At 39.9% G+C, this 10,119-nt stretch overlaps 1 non-coding gene across 1 annotated transcript; it reads left to right on the plus strand.

Moving 5' to 3' along the window:
* The first annotated feature begins 9,296 nt into the window (after positions 1-9,296).
* On the plus strand, positions 9,297-9,403 carry LOC141617675 (small nucleolar RNA R71). Its single transcript, XR_012531175.1, has one exon. It is a non-coding gene; the product is annotated as a small nucleolar RNA R71 (small nucleolar RNA).
* The last annotated feature ends 716 nt before the right edge of the window (positions 9,404-10,119 follow it).

The following is a 10,119-nucleotide window of genomic DNA, read 5'->3' on the forward strand; positions in this document are numbered from 1 at the left end:
GACTTGTAGGTGTTGTACAATCTAATCGATTCGGCTCCGAGACCCAACTCTTCCTACGAACCATAAGACATAAACCAACTCGGTTTCTCCACAACATTAATTGCTTGCAACTTTGTGAACATGTTTGTATGATCAACACCATGAATCCCCTATGACCCTGATACCGGTCGTCGCAGTATCAAAAATAAACCTAAGTACAACTAACAGAAGCTAGCAGTAAGTAGGGTCGATCTCCACAGGGAGGCAAAATGATATTTATCTGTCTAATTTTAGTCTATGAGTAACGGGGGTTGATTGATTATAATTAATCTAAAACTAATCTAAAGCAAAGAAAGAAAGAGTACGAGAAAATAAGAGCAGAGTAATAAGAGAGAAAGATACTAGGATTTCGGGTCACTACAGCTATGACGGTCTAAAATAGCTAAGGTCCGGTCTGGGTACTCATAGAAGGGTAGTGAATATCTCCTTTCGGTCTCTATTCGCCCTAGATTACTTCTAACTTAACTTTCGCCCTCATTAGAGTAATCTAATGCCTAAATAACTCTTGGTCCTTTCGGTCCACTAGGGTAGTCTATTATTCATAATTAGGTCTATTCCCTTCCAATCTTTCGATCTAGGTCAGAAATTCCCAAGTTATCTAGCTAGTCTCCGGCCGGTCCATTCGCTAGATGTAACAATTAAAACAACTATGAGGCAATTCTACTAATACCAATTCCAGATCTAAAACATATTAGTCCATCTATGCTATAGATTCCCTAATCCTAGCATGCAAATTAGCTATTCATGAAAAGGAATTAAAGGAAAAGAGATTTAAGGGTGCAAGAAATAACATAAATTAAAAGAGAAGAAGAAGGAGAAGTTACAGAGATTTAAGATCCAGAGAATAGAGGAAAGAAAGCCATAACGAATGTCGTAATATGTGAATGAATGAATAACAGTCCACGAATAATGACCGATGATCTGATTAGCTAAGCTAATCTCTTATTTATACTAAAGCTAATACGAAATTAAACCTAAAGTGTCACGGGATCAAAGCCCATGACGGAATCTACTCGATCGAGGACAAATTCCTCTCGATCGAGTAAAATCCTCCAACCAATCACTCGATCGAGTAAGATAGATACTCGATCGAGGTCTTCCTTCCCCTTAATCACTTGATCGAGCAAAGAAGCTCTCGATCGAGGAAATAAGCTCTCGATCGAACATAAAGAGTACTCGATCGAGTACTCCTCAGCGCGTAATTCCTGCTTCGCGCACTGAACTTCAAACGGCTGCCATTTCTTCGTTACTTGGGAAAACAGAGCGATTTTGGTGGCGTTGGAAAGCTAAGAGGACAAGTTTCATCTCCAATTGGAATAACCTGAATATCTGCTGTAGAACACGAGATATGGCTCTCCAAAGTAGGCACTAGCAATTTGAAGTTCTTCCTTTGCTCGCCTAGCTATGTTTCTTCTTTGCGCATCTCAAAATAGTAGTTTGCAAGCTCCGACTCAACTCATCTCCTAAATGCATGCATAAGGATATGTATTAGGCTTGATTATGCTCCTTTCCGGTTCATACCTGTAAATAATACAAGAGAAACCAAAGTAGACAATTCGGAGGACATTTGTAGCTAAACACCACACAAAATGCATAGAAATGCGTGCAAATGAAGTACGAAATACCTATATAAAATGCACGCATCAAATCTCCCCAAACCAAACCTTTGCTTGTCCCCAAGCAAACTATATGCAACTAATAAGTACCTAAGGGAAAGGATTAAATCTCAGAGCTAGCTACAAGTCAATACTAAACCATTTTAATGCGCAATTCAGCTACTGCAGCTCAATACGAAGCGAACGAAATTTATGCATATCTTGGAAATAAAATGTACTTTCGACCTTGCACGACTCATAAATAATGGACTCTCCCTGTTCACTCTTCTCTCAACAAAGCAAATGGTAAGTAAGAATATGTGTGTAGAGAAAGAAGAAATTGCAGACTCTCACCTAGACTGCGACCAACACAACATGTAACGCTAACTAACATGAGTAATGATTTAGTCACCGTACACACGCAAAACCACCGTTCAAGGACTATCACGTGCCGAACAATTGCATAATATGGATATGTAAGGCTCAATTGGTAAGAAGGGGCAAAACAAATATGGAAATGTGAAGGTAAAATAGCCGAGCTAGAACCTAACCAAGACCATAATAAAATACACCCCGCTCTTCCAATCATATAAATAACTCAATGCCTTATAATTTGGCATATACAACACAAGAATCCATAATAAATGTACCTCGTAAAGTATAAATAAGCACGAGAGGTATAAAATATTTTTCAGCCATTTTTTTCTCTTTTTTTCCTTTTTACACGGTTTTTTCCGTCTTTTCATAGGCTGGTTTTTTTTTCTTTTCTTTTTCTTTTTCTTTTCTCATTAATACACACTCCAAAATAAGATATACGAGCCAAAATCCGATACATAACAATATATTCCACGAAACTACTAACTAGCTCAGCAAAGGTAGGCTAAATATAGGTTGTAGTTTCAGGGCAACTGGCAGATTTGACTAATGTGGAGTTAATGGGATAAAATGAGAAAGGGGAATAAGCAATAGTTCTCAAAACACGTAATACCGACCACAAACCCATGCGTGCAGGTGGTCACATCAAATATCCCCAAACCGAACCTTTGCTCGTCCCGAGTAAAGAGGTGACAAAGACTAGGACCAAAACTAACCTATCCTAATAATAATAGCCGATATGAGACAATTAGCGGGTCTCATTCCGCCCCTTCAACTCACAACAAGACAACCATGAGGTAGGATGCCTTCTTGCAAGACAAGGTGGGTCTTGCCAAAATGGCGACACATCCAAACATTAAAGCACATAAAATCACATAATGGATGCATCTACAAAAAGAATAGCCACTCCCTCATCAAGTGGCGGAAATTATCTACAAGGGAAGCAATTCAAGGGTACACAATCCTTCATAGATGCAATTTGTTCAAACTACTAAGCCTAGAAGGATACCAATAAATCACCTCCAAGTTGTGTCAAGCTAGGGTACCTTTGTCCTCAATCGTTAAATGCTTTCGTCAAGAATAGACTCCCTATGGTGTTAGAAACACTGGAGGATCGCGGAATTCCCCCTCTTGCCTAGACAAGAAGAAGGGTCGTCCCCTCTCTACCATGCACAAAAATGGATACGGTGGATAAAGGGATCGATAGACATTTGAGTTTTACTTTGGGAGTTTGCTTTTGTTGTTGTTTTTCCCCCCAATTTCATGTGGCATTTGACATTTGAGAACACTTTCTTTTGCCATTTCTTTTTGATTTTTGGCATTTCAATACTTGACAACTTTTTGTATTTCTTTTTGAACATTTTCAAAGTCACCCCAATTAGTAACGAGGGTGCCTTGTATTTGAAGCTTAGGAGTTCTATTTTTGCTCCTCTTTTCATTTGATGCATTTTTGCAAACTTTCTTTCACTTTTCATTTCATTGAACTCAAATTGATTTCTTTTTGTGCCCATTCCCTTTGATGACAAAAATATATGGTAGAACATGGATGAATGATGGATGAATGCATGGTTTCAAGGGTCACCTTGGAATAAACGGTAGCCAAGGAGTTATCACACCACAAGGTACTCTTGACTAGGCCTTAATCCATGGGTCAAAGGATACTAGCAGGACACATCCTAGGGTGTTTTACAAGTATTCTAACAAGCAAAGTCTTAAGAATAAAAAGCATCTACTAGGGCCTATCTACATGCCATGATGCAACTAACATATAAACATCCTAATGCATATGATTCTACCAACTAATATGCCAAATAAACTAAATGCAATCCTAAATTCACATTGTTTTTACCGCATCAATCAAAAGAAAGCCACATAGTCATTAACATAAAGAGGAAAAAGGAGATTGGAAAGATCATACCATGCGGTCTTCAATATCCTCATGTCTCGGATGTGGCGTAGTCAATCAAAGTGAACAAGGATAAAACAAACACAATATATACAAAGGAAATGAACTTGTTTTTAGATTTTTCAATTTTTTCAATTTTTATGATTTTTGAAATTTTTCAATTTTTATGGTTTTTGAATAAAAGTTAAGTGTTAGAATTCCCATCCCCACACTAATATGGGCATTGTCCTCAATGGCCAAAATGATGGAAATTATGCAAAGATGATGCATGATTTCTATACTAAATGCAATTCTATACTAAGCTATACTACATGATGCATGGTTTTTGTTATGACGGAGAGGATAATTTAGATTACCTCCCGTTGTGTATGCATTAACTTCCCCAAACCGAGTGAGACACTATTGCTAATGTTCAAGGATGGGTATAGTTCATGCACACACTAAGCTATGCATGAAACTAGATTGTCATTTTGGATTTTACAAATGGGAACAATAAAAGAAGAACACCTCAATGGAACCGAGGTGTGAGTCCTTTGATGTTGCTAGGACTAAACCAAAAATGATCAAAATGAAATAAGATACAAAGAGATATAGACAAACCATGGGAGTGTAGGAGTCTCCAAGGCTTGCTAGTCTTCCATCATGCTATCATCATCACCACTTCCCTCATGAGAAGTGGTCACATTGCCACTTTCCTTGTCACTTTCTCCTTCACTTTCTCCATCATCTTGTTCATCATCATCTTCACCATCTCTTTCTCCATCTCCACTTGCTTCTTCCTCAATATTATCATCAATTTCTTCACCATTTCCAACAACCTCATTATCTCCCACCACGTCCTAAGATGCACCCGGAAACAAGGCTTCTTTATCCGCCCAACTAGGCAAAGGACAAGATGGATCAAGGAGTCCTTGCCTAGCTAAATGTAGGAGGGGAGGATATTGAGCCAAATATGCATTCTTCCGATCTTCATAAGCTTGCTTGTGCATTGCTTGCATAAGAAGAGTGACATAGTCTTTCCCAATTTCAACTCCTTCCGGTTTGAACTCTTCATACACAAAGGGGTAAGGCGGTATAACAATGGAAGAGGAGGGGGTTTTATGATCACCCTTTTGTTGTTGAATGATGTACTCGGCTTCTTCGGATAGGGGAAGTAGATAGTTGGTCCGGTGGACACTTAGACGACAAATCTTCGCGGGTAAAGTGAATGATCGAGCCTCACTAGTAAGCCATCCACACTTGGTGTCAAGGGGGTTTTGAGCAACCCACTTGAACTTGTTAATCATGGTAGGCATATCAATAAGATGTCCACCTTCCTTTGCCTTGTACTTGCTATCCTTACTGAAATTAGGATCAAAGTGCTTGGCTAGGACCGTGACTAGGCCGCCATTAACAATAACGGTTGTACCCTTCTTCCCACTATCAACATTGAGCCATCTATCAACCAATAGCCTCAAAGAATTGAAAGGCTTGGTATGGATTCTTCCGACATTCAAAGCCGATTCAAGGAGAATAAAATCAAGTCTTGTGAAATGATTGGTGTCTTTCCTAGAAATTATGGTATTTCCCACAACTTTGTGCCATACTCTTATGCCCGGATGATGGACCAAAAGAGCACGACAAGCATGAAAATCATCAAATTTCTTCCCGGAGATTGCCTCCCAAAGAGGCTCGGGGTCATACTTTCCATAATTCTTAAGATATCTCGATTCATCGCTAAGACCCAAAATTTCACCTAATTCCTTAAAGGTAATGGTCTACTAATGTTAGCTAGACGAAACTCAAGATTTTCCCTATCCTCAACTTTGGTGACTTTCAAAGAACTTAAAAATTCCAAGACAAGGGAGGGGTATGTTGATTCCTTTGTTTCAAACAATTTCTTCAAACCCATGGCATTGAAAAAGGCTTTTGTTTGTTCAAGAACACCCAATTTCTCCAAGGCATCTTTACATATGAATTTGGTGGATTGAATTGATTTCATAGCAAACTTGACAAATGTATTTCTATGGGTATCGGAAATAAAAGTTACCTCCGGATAATGCAAGAGTTGATCGATTACCGGAGTAGAAGGTGATGCTCCCATAGACGTTTGTTGTTGTTGTTGCACTTCCAAGTTTGGTGTTGATACCACCATTGCCAAAGCTTTCTTTGTTTGGAGAGCTTTTTGCCTTTGAGAGAGAGCCTTTGCCTTTGGTGCCTTTGTTGCTCCCTTTGTCCTTGCCATTTGATGAACTAACCAAGAAAAGAATCAAAAATCTTCAATTTGTAGGATGCCCAAATCGATTTGAAGGTGAAAGGCTTTGCCTTTATGAAAACAAAAATCGACTCAAAGGTTGAAGATTTTGTTCTTGGTTTTGATTTTTATTGAAGATGGAGTGATTGATTTGTTGTTTGAAGGATTGTTTGATTTGATTTTGGTGGATTTTGTTGAGGGTTTTTGTTTTTGTGATGGAGAGGATGAGGGTTTTGATGTTGTGGGTAGTGTTTATGAATGAATGAATGAATGAATGAAGATGGGAGGGTATTTAAAGAAGTCGAAATTTTCGAAAACGCAGGGGCAATCCGTGCGGATTAGGCCCAATCCGTGCGGATTCTGCAGCTTCAAAATTTTCAGAAGCTCGCCTAAAGACGGGCGGATTCTGGGGAATCCGCTCGGATTCTTCTGTGTTGGGACGGGCGGATTTGCTGCAGGACGGACGGTTTTCAGTCCAGAGAAATTTCTTTGTTTTCTTCAGCTTCAAAGACGGGCGTCTTCTTCACAAGACGGACGGATTTCATGAGACGGGCGTCTTTCCAGAAATCCGCTCGGATTCTTTAACAGTCAAGAATTCTTCAATTTCAGCTCAGGTCAGGACGGACGTCTTCTCAGCAGGACGCTCGGATTGTTGAAGACGGGCGGATTCTCAGGAATCCGCTCGGATTCTTCCCTGTTGTACACGGATTCAGCTCCACCCGTGCACAAACGCATTCCCTTATCATTCTTTCTTTCTTTCTTTCAAATCTTGTGTTCTTCATTGTGGGGGCACTACTAAGGCATGAATAGCGTAGGCAATTGCCATCCCCACACTAAGGTAAAGCACTACACATCAATTGAAGTCGTTAGTCCCTCCCTCACTTCTCTCTTACATGACAATTATTTTGATCAAAGTAAATAAAAATCCAAAAATGCAATACAAGAATTGAAATGTAAGTTAGGGAGTTATAAATATTTACAAGTGGTGGTTTAGGGAGGACTCCACCAAACTCTCATTCTTGATGAGATGTCAAGGGGGCATGTTCAAGGTGTTGTTGATGTTGCTCAACACCTTGAAAAAGTAATCAAAAGCTTGTTCATTATTATGGTAGAGGTCCTCAATAGACCGTGCCCCTTGTTGTTGATCATGATCGATGGCATGCCCAATGTAGGGATTAAAAATCCCTTCAAACTCGTCATCCCAAAGACCACAAACTTCATTGAGTTGATCATTGAAAATCTCTTGCTTAGATGGAGGCAATTCTCCCAATTTCTTCTCTTGGCCAATGAGGCCATCCTCTTCTTCCTTGGTTGATTTTGATGAGCCTTGTAAGCTCTCCTTGTCACAATTCACTTGCTCTTTGAATGGAGCATATTCATCTTTCTTCTTCCATTGGAGTTCCGATTTCTTCCTTTCATCCTTCCGGCTATAATGATCAATCATGAAACATGGCTCATGCAAACGAGGAGCTCTCATGGTTTTGTCAAGATTAAAAGTTATGCTTTCATCTCCCACTTCTAGAGTGAGCTCTCCATGTTTCACATCAATCACCGCACCCGCGGTGTGTAGGAAAGGTCTTCCTAAGATGATTGGAATGTTAGAATCTTCCTCCATATCAACAATGACAAAGTCCACCGGGATGAAAAACTTCCCAATTCGCACGGGGACATCTTCCCATATCCCTAATGGTGTCTTCGTCGATCTATCGGCCATTTGGAGTGTGATATTGGTGCATTTAAGCTCTACCATCCCCAACCTTTTACTCACCGAGTACGGCATGACACTCACACTAGCCCCTAGATCACATAAGGCTTTGTTGATCGTCGTGTCGCCAATGGTACACGGTATTGAGAAGCTTCCCGGATCCTTTAACTTTGGAGGTGAACTCCCTTGAAGTATTGCACTACTCACCTTAGTGAAGGCGATAGTCTCAAGTTTCCGGATCGACTTCTTCTTTGTGAGGATATCTTTCATGTACTTTGCATAGGCCGGAACGTGGTTGATTAATTCCGTGAAAGGAATTGAGACTTCTAAATTCTTCACAATTTCCATGAACTTTCCAAGTTGATCATCAAATTTGGGCTTGGCTTGACGACTTGGAAAAGGAAGTCTAATCACAATGGGCTCCTTCTCTTTGGCCTTGTCTTCATTTTTCTTTGAACTTTATTCTTTTGATGATTCCCCTTCTTTGGAGTTTTGCACAATTTCTTCCTTTTCACTAGCTTCCACAACTTCATCCTCAACTTGCTTCTTCGGTGCTTCATACCTTGTACCACTTCTCAAGTGAATGGCACTAACCGTTTCATGTCTAGGGGATTACTTTGAGGTGGTAATTGCCCCTTTTGTCTTTGTGAGCTTGAAGATGCTAGTTGAGTCAATTGTGTTTCCAACATCTTGGTGTGAGCTAGAATGTTGTTGATGGTGGTGTCTTTTGCTTGGCTATCTTTTTGCATTTGGGTGAAAAATTCTTGTTGATTCTTTTGCATTTGGAGGACCGCTTTTTGGACATCAAAACCTTGGTCATTTTGGTGATTGTATGGATTTTGATTTTGGTAACCTTGGTTTTGATTGTAAAAGGGTCTTTGATTTTGGTTTCTCATGGGTGGTGGAGTGTATGTTGTTTGAGGGTTTTGAACATTTTGGCTTTTGTATGAGAGATTTGGATGGAACTTGGTGTTTTCATTGTAAAAATTTGAATAAGGGGTACCACTTTTGTAAGCTTGGAAAGCATTAACTTGTTCGGTTGTTCCCCTACACTCACTTGGGTCATGACCCAAAGTTCCACACCGCGCACATATCCCACTTGGGATTGATGAGGATGCCGTCATGGCATTGACATGATGCTTTGATGATTTTGAGTTTTCCTCAAGTCTAGCCATAGCTTGTTCAAACTTCAAGTTGATTTTGTCAATGTGAGCACTAAGTTGAGCACCCAATTGAGTAACGGAGTCCACTTCATGCTTTCCTCCTCTAGTAGCCTTGCGAGGTCTACTATATTGTGAATTATGGACCGCCATTTCCTCAATCTTGTTCCATGTTTGATTGTCATCAACTTCGGTGAACATTCCATTTGATCCCATATTGAGAATGTTCCTTGAATCTTCATATAAACCATTCCAAAATTGTTGTACCAAAAACCATTCGCTAAGTCCATGGTGAGGACATGAGCGACAAATACCTTTGAACCGCTCCCAAGCTTCATACAAAGATTCTTCATCCCTTTGCTTAAAACCCGTAATTTGAGCTCTTAGCATGTTAGTCTTTTCCGGTGGGTAGAAATTTTTGTAGAAAGCTAGAGCTAACTTCTTCCAAGAATCTATTCCAAGGGTGGCCTTATCAAGGCCCTTCAACCATTGCTTTGCGGTGCCGATTAAGGAAAAAGGAAATAAGACCCATCTAATTTGGTCTTGAGTCACGCCCGTTTGAGAGATAGCATCACAATAGTCGCAAAAGGTTTCCATATGAGAATGAGGGTCTTCACTAGGCATCCCCCAAATTGGCTCCTCTCAACTAATTGGATGAAGGCGGACTTGGCAATAAAATTTCCGGTTAGATGTTGTGGTGTAGGAGTACCATTTGGTAGATTCTCCTCGGTGGGTATAGAGTGTGACGAGAATTTAGGCATTGTAGGTGGATTTTGTGTGGTATTGTTTAATGGGTTTTCTTCTCCTTCTATTGCGAAAGGATTGACAAACTCACTAGTGGGTTGAACAACTTCACCAACACCTCTCAAATTCCTCCTAACAAGTCTCCTATTATTCGTCAAGGTTCTTTCGATTTCACGGTCAAAAGGTAACAAATCACTTTGTAACCTTCTAGACATGCAAAATATCAAACAACTCAAAAACAATTAGAACAAACCTTGAGGAGTTTTACTTCCCTAAGGTGAAGAAAGACACAACTAATAGCAATAAAAAGAAATCTTAAATCAATTAAACACCGTCCCCAACAATCGCGCCATTTTTGATCG

Source organism: Silene latifolia, chromosome 1 (assembly GCF_048544455.1).
Source record: "Silene latifolia isolate original U9 population chromosome 1, ASM4854445v1, whole genome shotgun sequence".
In the NCBI taxonomy this organism is placed as follows: Eukaryota; Viridiplantae; Streptophyta; class Magnoliopsida; order Caryophyllales; family Caryophyllaceae; genus Silene; species Silene latifolia.